At 32.9% G+C, this 14,829-nt stretch overlaps 1 long non-coding RNA gene across 1 annotated transcript in view; it reads right to left on the bottom strand.

The window, feature by feature from the left end:
* Nucleotides 1–14,221, bottom strand: part of LOC135143315 (uncharacterized) — a 28,955-nt gene extending 14,734 nt beyond the window's left edge. The window contains exon 1 of the long non-coding RNA XR_010282749.1: nucleotides 13,848–14,221. This is a non-coding gene — a long non-coding RNA (uncharacterized LOC135143315). The remainder of the gene's footprint in view (nucleotides 1–13,847) is intronic.
* Between the last annotated feature and the right edge of the window lie 608 nt (nucleotides 14,222–14,829).

The following is a 14,829-nucleotide window of genomic DNA, read 5'->3' as shown; positions in this document are numbered from 1 at the left end:
CACAACCACACGATTGTCCAAAAAATGATGAATTCTCAATATCCGGCAACATCTGAGAATTCTCTCTAACTGCGATGCTGTATGTTTAGCTCTTTTGCTGTCTCTCAAATTGTCGCTCTGTTTCTGTTATTTTGTTAAATTAAATTTAATTCTGTGTTTATTTGTCTTCTTTTTTTGCTAATTTATATATCATGTGCATGTGTCAATAGTGAATAGTTCTTTAATGAAATAACGATCACTAATTAAATTAGTAATTTTTAAAGTTTGGTTTTGCGAAATTTTTCAGAGTGGCCGGTTTTTTTGCCGGTCAGTGTATATGCATTAAAATAAAGTTATAAAAGGTAACAAAACAATATTTTTCATAATTAACAATGCATATTAAGATCATTACGTGATGCCGCAGTTGTTGTAGGAATTAGCTCGGTTTGCGCGAAGATGGAGATAAAACGACGACCGTAGCAACGAATCTTAACCAATTAAAAACTCAAGTAAATTTGCTGCTGCTGCTTTTATATGCTTTATTATGAAAGTATTTTTGTTTCATGTCTAGTATCCCGCAAACGCTTTCGAGCACGCCACTGGAACAACCGTTTCTCGGAGGACCTAGAAGAACCATTTATGACCCGCGGTAGAAAGCGCGGTACCAGGCATTTTTTCAAACTTTCTTCCCTCCTCTCATTCTACCTCTATGGTGCGCACCTACTTTAGAAATATGTACTGTCTCTTTATATATATGTGTCTACAATTTTTTTGCTACTTGTACTTTAAATGAATGTGAACTATCAATCATTTTTACTTCCCGAGCGTAAGCAAAGGAAGTATTGTAATCGAGTCCGTCGGCCGACTCTCTACTTTTACGTTTTCTCGATCTTTCATGACCCCTAGAAGACGAAGAAATAAAATAGGTCTCCCATTTCCGTCTGTCTGTCCGTCTGTCCGTCCGTCTGTCCGTCCGTCTGTCCGTCCGTCTGTCCGTCCGTCTGTCCGTCCGTCTGTCCGTCCGTCTGTCCGTCCGTCTGTCCGTCTGTCCGTCCGTCTGTCCGTCTGCCGTCCCGGATTTTTATTAGACAGATAATCTCCGAAAGTCCGAAAGTACTCGACCGATTGTTGTGAAATTTTGTACTTATATTAAGAATATCATGTAGATGGTAAAACGCTAACCAAAATTTGTCTAATCATCCCCACCACTAATGCGATGACGTCACTTCAAAATTGTACATAGTAAATGGGTTTTCAATTGTATAAAATAACATAGTCCTACACATGTAGTTTACAACTCTGAATCGACTTTTCACCCGAAACGTCCAGATTTTTGGAAAAAAAATCAAAATTATAAAACAACATTTTGAAATTTAATTTTTAATCTGCTAACCAGAATGCTTTGAAATGTTGCAGATGTTTTAAGGCTATAAAGAGCATCATAAATCTTTAGTCAAAAAATATTTGCTTATCCCCTCCAAAAACTTGATGACGTCAGCTCAAAAGTTTGTGGAATAAATCATATCTAAAATGTACAAAATATGATGAGTCTGTACTTGTGATCTATCACTCCATTCATATTTTTTGGATTTGCATATACAGGGTGACTCAAAAAAATTAATGAATGCGTAAATTTATTTTACTGATTTAATCAGGAACTACAAAACCGAATGCTCTGAAATCTTGCAGATGTTCTAAGGTCATAAAGAGCATAATAAATGTTTAGTCAAAATATATTTGCTTATCCCCTCCAAAAACTTGATGACGTCAGCTCGAAAGTTTGCCGAATAAATCATATCTAAAATGTACAAAATATGATGAGTCTGTACTTGTCATTTATCACTCCATCCATATTTTTTGGATTTGCATATACAGAGTGACTCAAAAAAATTAATGAATGCGTAAATATATTTTATTGATTTAATCAGGAACTACAAAACGGAATGCTCTGACATCTTGCAGATGTTTTAAGGTTATAAAGAGCATAATAAATGTTTAGTCAAAATATATTTGCTTATCCCCTCCAAAAACTTGATGACGTCAGCTCGAAAATTTGCCGAATAAATCATATCTAAAATGTACAAAATATGATCAGTCTGTACTTGTGATCTATCACTCCATTCATATTTTTTGGATTTGCATATACAGGGTGATTCAAGAAAATAAATGAAAGCGTAAATTTATTTTACTGATTTACTCAGGAACTACAAAACCGAATGCTTCGAAATCTTGAAGATATTTTAAAATTATCATAAGCATGGTAAATTTTTGATCAAAATGTATTTGGTCGTCCCCCCTAAAAAATTTATGACGTCACCACAAAATTTTGCTGAATAAATCCTATCTAAAATGTACAAAATATGGTGAGTCTCTTCTTGTGATTTATCATTCCATTCAAATTTTTTCGATTTGCATATACAGGGTGACTCAAAAAAATTAATGAATGCGTAAATTTATTTTATTGATTTAATCAGGAACTACAAAACCGAATGCTTTGAAATCTTGCAGATGTTTTAAGGTTATAAAGAGCATAATAAATTTTTAGTCAAAATATATTTGGTTATCTTCTACAAAAAACTGATGACGTCAGCTCAAAAGTTTGCCGAATAAATCGTATCTAAAATGTACAAAATATGATGAGTCTGTACTTGTGATTTATCATTCCATTCATATTTTTGGATTTGCATATGCAGGGTGAATCAAAAAAATTAATGAAGGCGTGAATTTATTTTATCGATTTAATCAGGAATTACAAAACCGAATGCTTTGAAATCTTGGGAATATTTTAAAGTTATTATAAGCATGGTAAACTTTTGTTCAAAATGTATTTGTTCATCCCTCCTAAAAAAATTGATGACGTCACCCTTAAATTTTGCTGAATAAATCCTATCTAAAATGCAAAAAATATGATGAGTTTGTACTTGTGATTTATCATTCCATTCATATTTTTTAGATTTTCTTAAGATGTGGTTCAAAAAAATTAATGAAGTCAATTTATTTTATTTATTAAATTAAAGGCAACACTTATTAGTATTACACCCCAACCAACCCAATTTGGTAGACACAAAATTTGTTAAAGGAAAAACTCGGTTGAAACATAAGGGTAGCACGCTTATTTACATCGACTTTAACATTACAGACCTGCATTTGTTTTATGCGCTCACTTGGTTCCGCGAATGTGGAATAGACATGTTTATAATCAACCAATTGTGAATTTCACCGTCAAGAATTAAAATAAAACCCAATGTTTTATATAATAAGCGGAAGTCGAAGCAATAAAACCGATGGTCGTTTTGTTTACAGTTTCTCTGTTTGACTCTCACGTATGCTGTTACGCTTGTCATCTTAAATTAAGAATGTTTATACATAAACGATTTTCAGTTGCCTTTCATATTACTAGACAGCGGATTTTTGTCGGGCTACGTCACGTTTAATCGGTACTAATTCCATAAATATAATTAACGATTTATTAATCAAACGGCTAAGTAAATGAGAACGGGAATTAACAGCAGAGTGCAACGAAACAGCGTTATTCTAATCTCAAATAAACGAAGTGCAGTCCGCAACCGCAATGAATTCGCATCCCGTACGAGCCGTACCGAGTTTGGCCTTGCCTAGCCCGACAGAAATCCGCTCTCTAGATATTACACACCGACGCCGTATACGTCAGTAAATTGTTTGGTTATTTTATTGATTATAAGAAATCAATATTCAAAACGACCCAATTCATTTTCCCGAAAATTTGGGAATACAATAATTTTATTCTTAGTATTACACTATAAAAATGTAGATTTTATTTGCATTAATGAACATTGGCTCCATAATGATGAAATTTCAAAATTTTACGTTAAAATCCTTCTTTTGTAGATCCATAACGTGCCATGGGGGTGTAGCCATATACTGTTGTAATGATAAAACAGAATATTTCAGCTCTGTCAATAACGTCTATACATTATCTGTAGAAAGCCACTGTGAAATTGCAGCTATTGAAGGCCCTATTTTTGTAATGATATCAGTTTATCGACCTCCTTCAGGTAATTTAAAAACATTTTACGAACAATGTCATCGTGTTTGCAAATTTTAATGACAAAAAATAAATATATCCTAATTGTAGGTGATTTCAATGTTCATTTTCATGAACCTGATAAAAAAGCTTTAGAAATGTTGAATTTTTTTAGCTCCTATGGTTTAACAGCAACAAATAATAATAATACTAGGAAAAACAGCTGCTTAGGCAATATATTCACCAATTTTACAATTGCAAAAACTAAAACTTCAGTTATAAAAATTGGTTTTTCAGATCATGATTTTCTTTCTTTCAGTTGCAGTATACCTAGTCTTCCTCAAATAACAAAATATATAAACTATAGACCTATTACTTCTGTCGGACTCTATAAGTTACATTCATACATGGAAGATCTAGACTCAAATTTCGTATTTCATCACAACAGTAATAGTGTAGAGTTACAGTTTTATAATTTCATTAGGACTATTGTTTCCAACATAGAACGCTGTTTTCCAAAAAAAATTAAAATAAACGATAACATATCGAAAATTCATTGGTTCAATCAAGACCTAAAAAATATGCGTGAAGTTCTTTGCACCATTGAAGAATTTAACAGAATGAATCCGTCGGAACAATTAAAAGCATTTATTAAAAAATATAGGCAATATTATCGTTCAGAAATAATGAAATCAAAAAAAGAAGCACATGACAGATTCATTTCAGAATCGAATAATCCAATTAAAGCAATGTAGTCGCTTATCAATAATAATAACCAACGTGAACAAGTAAGTAACTGCAAAACTGATCTAACAGCCGATGAGTTTAATAATTATTTTACAAGTTTGGCATAGAATATCGTAAATAAACTTCCAAAATGTCATACAGATTATAGAAAATTTTTGAATAACAATAAGGATTTAAACTTCTCTTTGAAAGAAGCTTCTTTTATTGAAATAAACGACATTATTACAGATTTAAAGAATACCAAAGGCAGAGATATCTATGGCATAAACAAAAAAATACTACTTACCATTCGATACCATATATAAAGACCTTTAACAAATTTAATTAACATGTGCATTAGATCTAGCGTTTTTCCAGATTTTTTTAAAGTTGCAAAAGTTGTTTCCCTTTATAAGAAGGGTAACAAAAATAATCCAGAAAATTTTAGACCTATTTCCATTCTTCCAATTTTTGCAAAAAATTACGAACTAGTACTAAAAAGGCAATTGAATTTACATCTAGAAGAACATAATCTTTTTAACAATTCACAATTCGGGTTTAGATCTAAACGATCCACTACTTTAGCAATTAATGCCTTAGTCGATAAAATAAATGAGAGTTTTGAAGCTAAAGAATTTGCGTGTACTGAATTTTTAGAGTTCACGAAAGTTTTCGACTGTGTTTCCCACAGCATCTTAATCGAAAAAATGAAACAATATGGCTTAGATGCAAAAAGTGTTGAGTTAATAACTTCATACTTAACAAATAGGTCACAGGTAGTTGTCACTGAAAATAATATATCGGCTAAAAGGAAAGTTACTGCAGGAGTACCGCAGGGTTCAATATTAGGACCGATTTAATTTCTTTGTTACATAAATGATTTGCCTCGATGTTCAAATATCAGCTCATTTGTTTTATTTGCAGATGACACGACAATTATTACCTCCAGCTCAAACTTGCAGGAATTACAGTTACATTTTTCTATTACTCGATCCAATGTAAACACTTGGTGCACAGCTAATCAATTAATTCTAAATCATGATAAATGTAAACGTTTAACTTTTAGTTTAAGACCACATCATAAATATGACACGTTAAGTATAGCGGAAAAATTCTTGGGAGTATATATTGACAGAAAACTTTCGTGGGAATCCCATATTGACTTTTTGGCAGCAAAACTCTCAAACAATATTTTTTTACTCAGGAGTATGGATGACAAAGTCTCACAAAAAATTCTTATTACAGCGTACTACGGACCTGTTGACACGCATATAACATATGCGTTGTTGGTTTGGGGCCACTCTTACCTCTGTTATGTAATCTTCAAATTGCAGCGGAGAGCTTTACGTATAATTTGTGGTATTCCCTATAGAGCAGATTGTAGGAATTTTTTTCAGAAACTAGGGGTACTTACACTACCAAGTGCATATATATTGCAGAGTCTATTATACATAAAAAACAATGAGACAGATTTTTCAGTACCGAAAGAACATCATGGTTATGAAACACGAGGAAATAATGACATTGTTGCTCGAGATCATAGAATAAGTAAAACAAGAACTGTATCAAATTATTTCTGTGTGAAATTTTTTAATCATTTGCCAGCTGATGTACGCAAGTTAGATGCACTATCGTTTAAAATGTTTATTTCAAAGTTTCTAAAAATCCATCCGTTTTATCATTTTCCGAATATCTTGAATTTAATATTGACAGGATTGAGGTGTAATAATTATCAGTCTTTTCATTGTTGCGTTTTTATATATTGTGTGTAGTGTTTTGATGTGTGTAAGTATTTTGTACATATAACATGAATAAAGATTATGATTACGATTATAATTCAGCAAGTGGTAACTTTCGACTCAATTGGAGTATTTTTAAGATCCATTATGAAAGATTGCTTTGGGGTACTTGTTAAGAGCAGCTTAAAAAAGGCTGTTTTTTTTTGGATTATCACTTCTCGTATAGGTAAAAAGTAAACATTAAGTTTCGACTTGGTAATAATATATTTAAGGCCCAGTCTACAAGGTTGTTTTGGGGGTGGTTTTCAACAATTTCTCCAAACGGGTTAAAATTTTGTATCGACAATCTCCGTATTGAGAAATTAGGAAATATCGAGTTTTGACTCGATTGAAGCATTTTTAACCTCCCGTCTGCAAGGTTGTTTTGGGGGTGATTTTTGAGGATTTCTTCGAATAGGCTGAAATGTTGTATCGATAATCCTCGTATTGAAAAACTAGCGGTTGTCAAATTTTGACTTGATTAGAGTATTTTTAAGCCCCAGTCTGCAAGGTTGCTTTGGGGCGGGTTTTTAAGGGTTTCTCCGAACGGGTTGAAATTTTGTATCAACAATCTTCGTATTGAGAAATAAGTAAATATAGAGTTTTGACTTGATTGCAGTATTTTTGGCCTCCAGTCTACAAGATAAACTGTGGTCTGCAAATTAGACAGGCCCAATTTAGTAGAATTTGTATGCTGTAATTTCTAGGTCGGTGCTAAGTCCTAAAATAATATTTCTACGACCTCATTGTTCTTCTCACAATTATTATTATAATTATTATTAATATTATTAGTGTAAAGTTGACTAACAGGTGTAAACCCAATTAAAAGCCAACTAATAAATGGAGGTCATCGCAACTTGCAGCTAAAAGCTACTGCAGCCCATACAGGGATGATCTGAAACCAACTCAACTATAACTATTCAAAATCATAAAACACTGCCTAACTTAAGTTTTTTACGAAATAATACATTTTAACTCTTGAGCGTTTGTTGAAAAAATATCAATTTGCTCATCGACAGAAGAGTAATTTTTTATCATGCACTGGATTGGAGAAAATTGCATTAAATTCGTTCGTGCAGAAAATAACTCAAATATTCTGAATTTTCGACAATAAAACTGCGGGACATTCAAACGAAATTTAGATAGCAAACTTGGAGAATCAATACGATTAGCAAAGATTTGGTACAAAAATTTGACAGAGAAATACCCTCTCCTGCTAGACAACGATGGAATTTGAACTCGTTCAAGCAATAGGTCATTTGGATAGCCCCTAACTGGATATTCATCGTCTAGCATGTAAGCTAGAAATTTTGCAAACTTTCTTTGCACGTTTTCAAGCGAGGGTATGTGTACGCTATAGATGGGCGACCATACAATGTTCGCATATTCGAGACGAGATCTTACTAGTGTTTTATATAATATGCTAAGAGTGTCTAAATCATATAAATATCTACCATTACGTATCACAAAACCTAAAGTTTTGTATGCAGCTGACATAATATTTTTAACATGATCCTTAAAGGAGAGTTTGCTGTCAAACAGAACGCCTAAGTCTTTATATGTGTCTGTTCGTTTAATATGCGAACCTTCAAGAGTGTAATCAAACGTAATATTTGACGATTTCATTGAGAAGGATACAATAAAGCATTTGTCTTTATTCAGTGATAAATTATTTTTTGGTCCCCAGTCTAAGATTACATTAATACCCTCCTGCAATTTAAGACAGTCCTCCGAGGTGTCAATTCGATGGTAAATTTTCAAGTCATCTGGCATAAAGCAAATATGGAACATGTAACTTTGATGTTAAATCATTGATGTAGGCAATAAAAAACAAAGGACCTAGCACTGAGCCTTGCGGAACCCCAGAGTGTTGCAGAAACGCAGATGACTTATATCCATTATATTGAACAAAAAAAGATCTTTCCGAAAAGTATGATAATATGAGTGTAGTCAAATTCTTGGATAAACCTAAGAGGTCCAATTTTTTTTATTAGTACCGCATGATCCACTCTATCAAATGCTTTAGAGTAATCCATATACAAAAAGTCAACCTGCTTTTTACTATCAAGTGATTCACACAGATATTCGGTAATGGTAACTAAGTTTGTTATGGGTGACCTTATTCCGGACATAAATCCATGCTGATGCAAGCTGATGTTACCAATATGCCTATATATAATATGTCATGTAAAATAAATTCAAATATTTTGCAAAAATTATTAATTTTCGGCCTGTAGTTTTTAATATTTGATCGATCTCCACTTTTAAAAATCGGACATATACGTGAAATTTTCCATTGTGGAGGAAAAACACAGGATAACAGTATTTTATTAAATATTGCTTTAAGAGGATGCGCAAAGAATGATTTGCACTTTGCAGTCGGATATAATAAAAGATGGAATTAGATCAGGGCCTGCAGTCAAGCTTGATTTCAATTTAGAGATAGCTCGTAAGACCTCTTAAGACTTCGCAGATATCGTTTTTCACAAATAAAAGATTGGGATTCAGAGAATAATCGACAGGAGTGGAATTTGGATTACCACTTGTGATTGTAAAAGAGCTAGAAAAGTATCATGCAAAGGATTGAACAATTTTTTGTGGGTCTGAGACCAAAACATCGTCCATACACATGATGGAGGGGATGGAAGTCCTTTTATTTAATGAATTTACGTAACTCCAAAACCGTTTAGGATTAGATTTAATGTCTGTATTGAGTTTGTTCATGTAGTTGTTATATGCAGAATAACTTAAAGACTTTATCTTGGATCTCATTTTTTTAAATTCCTCGTAATCCACCTGTCTTTTATTTTTTTTAAATTTCATCCAAAATTTATGCTTCCGCTTTTTAAGCAATATCATTTCTTTGGTAAACCAAAATGGATATGTACCCAAAGACCTTGCCTTTTTAGGAACATGTTTGTCAAAAATTGCTTTCAATTTTTCGTAAAAGTTCGCTACAGTAACTTCAATGCTAACACTTGTGTCAAGGAAGGACCAGTTTGAGGAAGCAATGTCATGATATAACGAAAGAAAATTAGTCTTTCTAAAATTATACCCGGATGAACCAGTAACAGGAAATATATCACCTTTAGTTCTTGTAATATCCCCTGTAATCTCAAGAGCTGGATGAAACTTATCTTCATCAACAAGTACATCGCTAGCTCTAACAACTTGCCATGAAATGTTACTTAAAACTACATCTAACATCCTACCCATATGATTAACTATGCAGTTAAATTGTTTCAAATTAAGGAAGTTTGTAAAAGACAAGTATGAGGTGTGAAAAGAACTCCTGCTTTGCTGCGAGTTTCTTAAAATCTCCGGCATATTAAAGTCACCCAAAATGAGTAATTCACCGTCATAAAGATGATGCGCCACCATAAGTGCTTCAAACAAAATCATACGATCTCTGATGCCGCAGGAAGGTGGGATGTAAAAGTAACGCAGACATATAAAGGCTTGTAATGAAACAACACTTTAACGAATAGGATGTCACTACCTGGAATTTCTGAGAAGTTATCACATATGATATTGTTATTAATTTAGTAGCTTTCAATTCGGCTTTGACACCCAGCAACACACCGCCCCCTTTTTTGCTATTAACTGACAAAAAGTCACGACCTGGTCGAAAGACTTGAAATTCACTTAAATTGAAAAGTTCTCCATCCTTAACACTATTATTTAACCATGTTTCTGTCAGAGCTATGAAATCGTATTGAACGACAGTAGATGAAAGAAGAAAGCTATTAAGTTTTGTGTTCAGACCCCTAACATTCTGATTGTAGCAGACAATATTATTACAATTTGTCGAAGTATGACTTGGAGGAGAATTATTTAACGACACTGATGATTGCTACAAACTGCTACAAAGATATCGGATTTCATCTTCTCAATTGTAAGTTTATACAAGCGACATTTGTTATAATCCCAGCAGGCATGTAAGATGTCTTCATCGTTTAGATTTTCTTTGACTTGTATGTTAGAGCAGTTGACACATTTTAGGTTCTCTTCCGTTGCTTCACGGCTCTTTAGATCATGTGGACCAGAACATCTTGGACATGAGATTTTATTCTTGCATCCTTTGATAGAATGATTAAAACCGTTGCACTTGTAACAGCGAATTACATCAACTGCATCATATATATTACAACTGTCTAGTGCTATTAAACAATGGCCAAAAGACAACGCCCTTTTGTACGTATCAACATCATTATCTGAAAGTAATTTGTACAGTTTTTTATAGGCGAATATTTATGAAGTTTATACTACGAACAATCAAAGAAGATATGCTTATTGTGTTTGATCAAGAACGGAACGATTTGTTGTTCTCCTATATCCTCGGAAATACCTGCAATACGTAGACGTGGCTGAAGTGTTTCTAAATTACTGATTTCATATGATTCCTCCAGTTTTTTTTGCTGTGCTATCTTCATCAATTCATTAGGATTCTGACATTTGAGAAGTACTCCACCGTTTCTAACATTTTTAACCTTCGAGATGTCAAGCTCAAAACTCAGCGGATGAATATTTGTAATTATATCAGATTTAGTTTTTGCAGAAGATTGTTTATCATCCTTAGGTTTCACAATAACTGTCGAACACTTTTTAAGGGTATCTGCATATGAATGAACATTGTCATGTTCCTTCATATTACGCAACATATCAACAGGAAGTTTTTCGGTTAACTTATGAACTTCAGCACGTAACAGCAAATTCTCATTTGTTAAATTAGTAATTTGTTGACAAAACTTGGAAAAATTATCATGCAGTAATGTATTTTCTTGTTTTAGGTCCGTAATTTGTTGACTAACCATTGAGAAATTATCAACAACAATGCGACTAAAATCTACAATAACATTTTTAAACACCTCAGGCAGATTTTGCGCCGAATCAGCAAGTAAAACATTTAGGGCCGTATCGCATGCATTTTTATCAGTAGCTGCACTCGTTGTTTTAAGGGTAAATGGACTACATACCCCAAGAGTTTAACAGACCGGTCTCTTTCATCGAATTCCAAGCTGCTTTATTAAGGTTTACACAAACAATATGATAATTGGCTTCGCAATCTTTACAACAGTTTATGTAATCATCGATTTTTCCAATATTCCTGTTACACTTCCTACATTTGATAGCCATATTGCACACTAAACCCTCCTGGGTTTAATGTGCAATTGTACCAGGAATTCGAAGCGGCACCAATAAAAAGTACACTTGCCAATTACAAAGAAATTGTTAAAAACGAGATTGATAGCAGATAAAAACTCTCGGTGTCGGAACAAACTCACCGGGTGATTGGTGTGACAAAAATGTGTTGACGCCAAAAAAGCACAGGAAAACACTATATTTCCACAAAACCCAGACTAAAAGACACACGTCCGCACACGACAAATGTCATCACAATAAACAATTGTTCCCTAAATTACTAACACTGGATAATTTTTCATTTTATGTCTGGTTACACTGAAGAAAAAAATGTGTTGTTGTATACAAACAAATTTTTAATTATTTATATCTCAATACCTTACAGCATAATACCTTACAGCTAAACAGGTTTCTAGATATATAGTAGTCCAAAAGCTATAAGGTTATATGGACATCATAAAATGATCCCATTGTGTCGAAGTTAAGTTGTTTACAATAGAAAAGGTTTTAGGGTCGTAAATTACGTGTCCACTGCAGCTCGACCGGCTGTTGTGGTTTCGTTCAGGGGCGGCTTTCACTAAATATGTAAATCCACCACTCCATTATTTCTTTACTACCTGCAGCCGCTGAGGGTTCCGAAATAACTACTCGCTTTGAAAGCCGGCCCTGTTAAATGTGAGCAAGAAATGTTTAGAAGACGATTTATTGTCAACCGGTAAGCTTAGTGCAAACCACACAAAGGGGGTATTTATTTGCGGTCAACTACTTTTATAATGGTCATATAACCTTATAGCTTTGGGACTAGTATATAATAATTTGCTTCAGAACTTTTTAGGATAATTCTATTTTAAACGCAAGCCTTGTGCTTGAAGTTATTTAGACCTTCGTATGTACAATACGTACAGTCCAATAAATGCAGCTTCTGAGAAAAATTATAAAATTTGATTTTACGATCTTTTTTCTGAGAACTAAAGTTAAAAGAAATGTTAATAAAGTCGGAACAGGTGGATTATAATATTAATAATAGCAATCTATGAGGAAGTGAAGAACGCTTGATTTGTTCAATAAAAAAATTTGAGCTAACAGGGATCGAAAGCGACTGATCAGAAGAATTTTGAAAAATTTGTTGGGATTTTACCATCTACATGATATTCCTGAAACGCAAAATTTGACAACAATCAGTCCGATAGTAATCTAATAAAAATCGACACAAACGACAAACTATACCCAGACGACAGATATACGGAAACGGGAGACATATTTTTTCATACTCTAGGGGCCATGAAACGATAGGAAAACATTAAGGTAGAAGCTGCAATTCGTTGGATATTACCATATTACAATGCCTGCTTAACTTACAGTCAAGAAGTCAAAAAGTTTACTTTACTCAAAAATGTCAAATAATATTGAGTAATTAATTTTAAGTTAACAGTGTTTAATGACAAAAAATACCAAAAAATAAGCAATTTGTTTGATAATAATTTATCAAAAATTGTTTTCTCTTTTAGTTCGAACAAAATTCCTTATATTTTTTAAGCTCTCGATTTTATGAACGAAACTTAAATTTTTGTTATACATTAACACCATATAATACATCAGGCTATACAAGCTATCATCTTAAAACATATTTCGTTCAGTGTTGGTGGATTAATATAATTAATTTTTTACTATCATAATTTAAATTTTCGCAAATTACGACCAGATACCGATAAGAAACAGAACGTACTAAATTTATGAACAGTTTACCAAACATAACTTAAAGTAAAGAAAATATTAATTTTTCCTTTGATCTTACCTAGAAACTGTATGCGAGCTAACCGCATAAACCACAGGTGCGTCTATTTATTCTTAGCATGATTTTAACAGATCAAAATTCAAAACCCTATGCATTTATTGCATAAAATTCTGAGGTCATCACTAAGTTGTAACTACTGACAAAACATCAACAGCATTTTCCTGAAAAAGATACATAGCTAGTATTTGTAATCTATTGTTTGACAGCATGTGCCTAATGAATTTGATGTATTGTTTCTAAATGTATCATCGCAAAATGTATACAACGTTTTTAAAATAAACAAATTTTCGATTAATCAGGTATTCAATTTATCACACGTTGCTAAAAATAACATATCAATGCAGATAGGTCAGTTTTTTAGTATTAGCGCCCCATTCATAAAGTTAAATCAAAGTGCTGATAAAAATAAAAAACAAGAAATTACCCTCAAGGTATCCTCCGGTGACACTTCTGGCGTATTAAAATTTCCTTTAACTTCAGTCACTGTTACCATTTTGTTTTCAACACTGCATGCACATTTTTTAAAGTCACTTGATTGGTGAAACATGCACACATGAAAGGCTACGAGTAAATTAAGAACTAGCGGTCTTGAATGTAAAATACGAAATACGTCATGATAAACAGCAAATCGGCGAAAAGAAGATGATGTTGAATCATTCAACGAATATGAAGTGTGTACACCTACGTGCAGTTGTTGATAACAAATTGCGGTATATTTGTTTCTTTATTGGGTTCAGCAGACTTACTATTACAATTATTTCAAGGCAACAAAACGACCATTGTTATTCACGACGTAGCTTCTTGAGCACAGTAAATTGAAAATAACTGTGCAAATTAATACCAACTAATCCGTTATTGCAACGATGAATAGATATTTTCTTCGAATCCTTTGTGTTTTCAAGTTTGACGTGATTTTATTTACGAGCTTATAATAAAAGTCTCTCCATAAATATCCCATTTTAAAAATACCACCTAGGATAAACAAGAATTATAATTTAAAACCGAAATATAACAGCTGCCCTCAGATCCACTTTTAATTACCAAGTGTTTAATGACTTTATTTTCTAATTGGCTGCAGCTACCGTTCTAATAAACAAATTACCTAATTTAATTAAAGAAAAATAGCTTAGCAATAATATTTTGTCTAATCAATAAAAGTATCTTATTTTATCTACTTTTATCCTGTAATGTGCCATATTTCAGTTTATTAGTATGATGTCAGTTTTCTCTTTGCCGTGCTAGTGCATCAATAAGAAAAATTAGTCGAAGGTTATTTCGACAGAACTTCCCTCGTCCCTGGAGTACAATAAAACATCCAGTTTTTTCGAAAAATTAAGTTAAAATAAATATATGAATGTAATACTAAAGTAAGTGTAAAAAAGCGTGCTACGCCTATGTTTCGAATG

Source organism: Zophobas morio, unplaced genomic scaffold (assembly GCF_036711695.1).
Source record: "Zophobas morio isolate AGI-343-1 ecotype UQ-CSIRO unplaced genomic scaffold, CSIRO_AGI_Zmor_V1 ptg000058l, whole genome shotgun sequence".
Taxonomy (NCBI): Eukaryota; Metazoa; Arthropoda; class Insecta; order Coleoptera; family Tenebrionidae; genus Zophobas; species Zophobas morio.
This window is presented reverse-complemented; position numbering and strand designations above follow the sequence as displayed.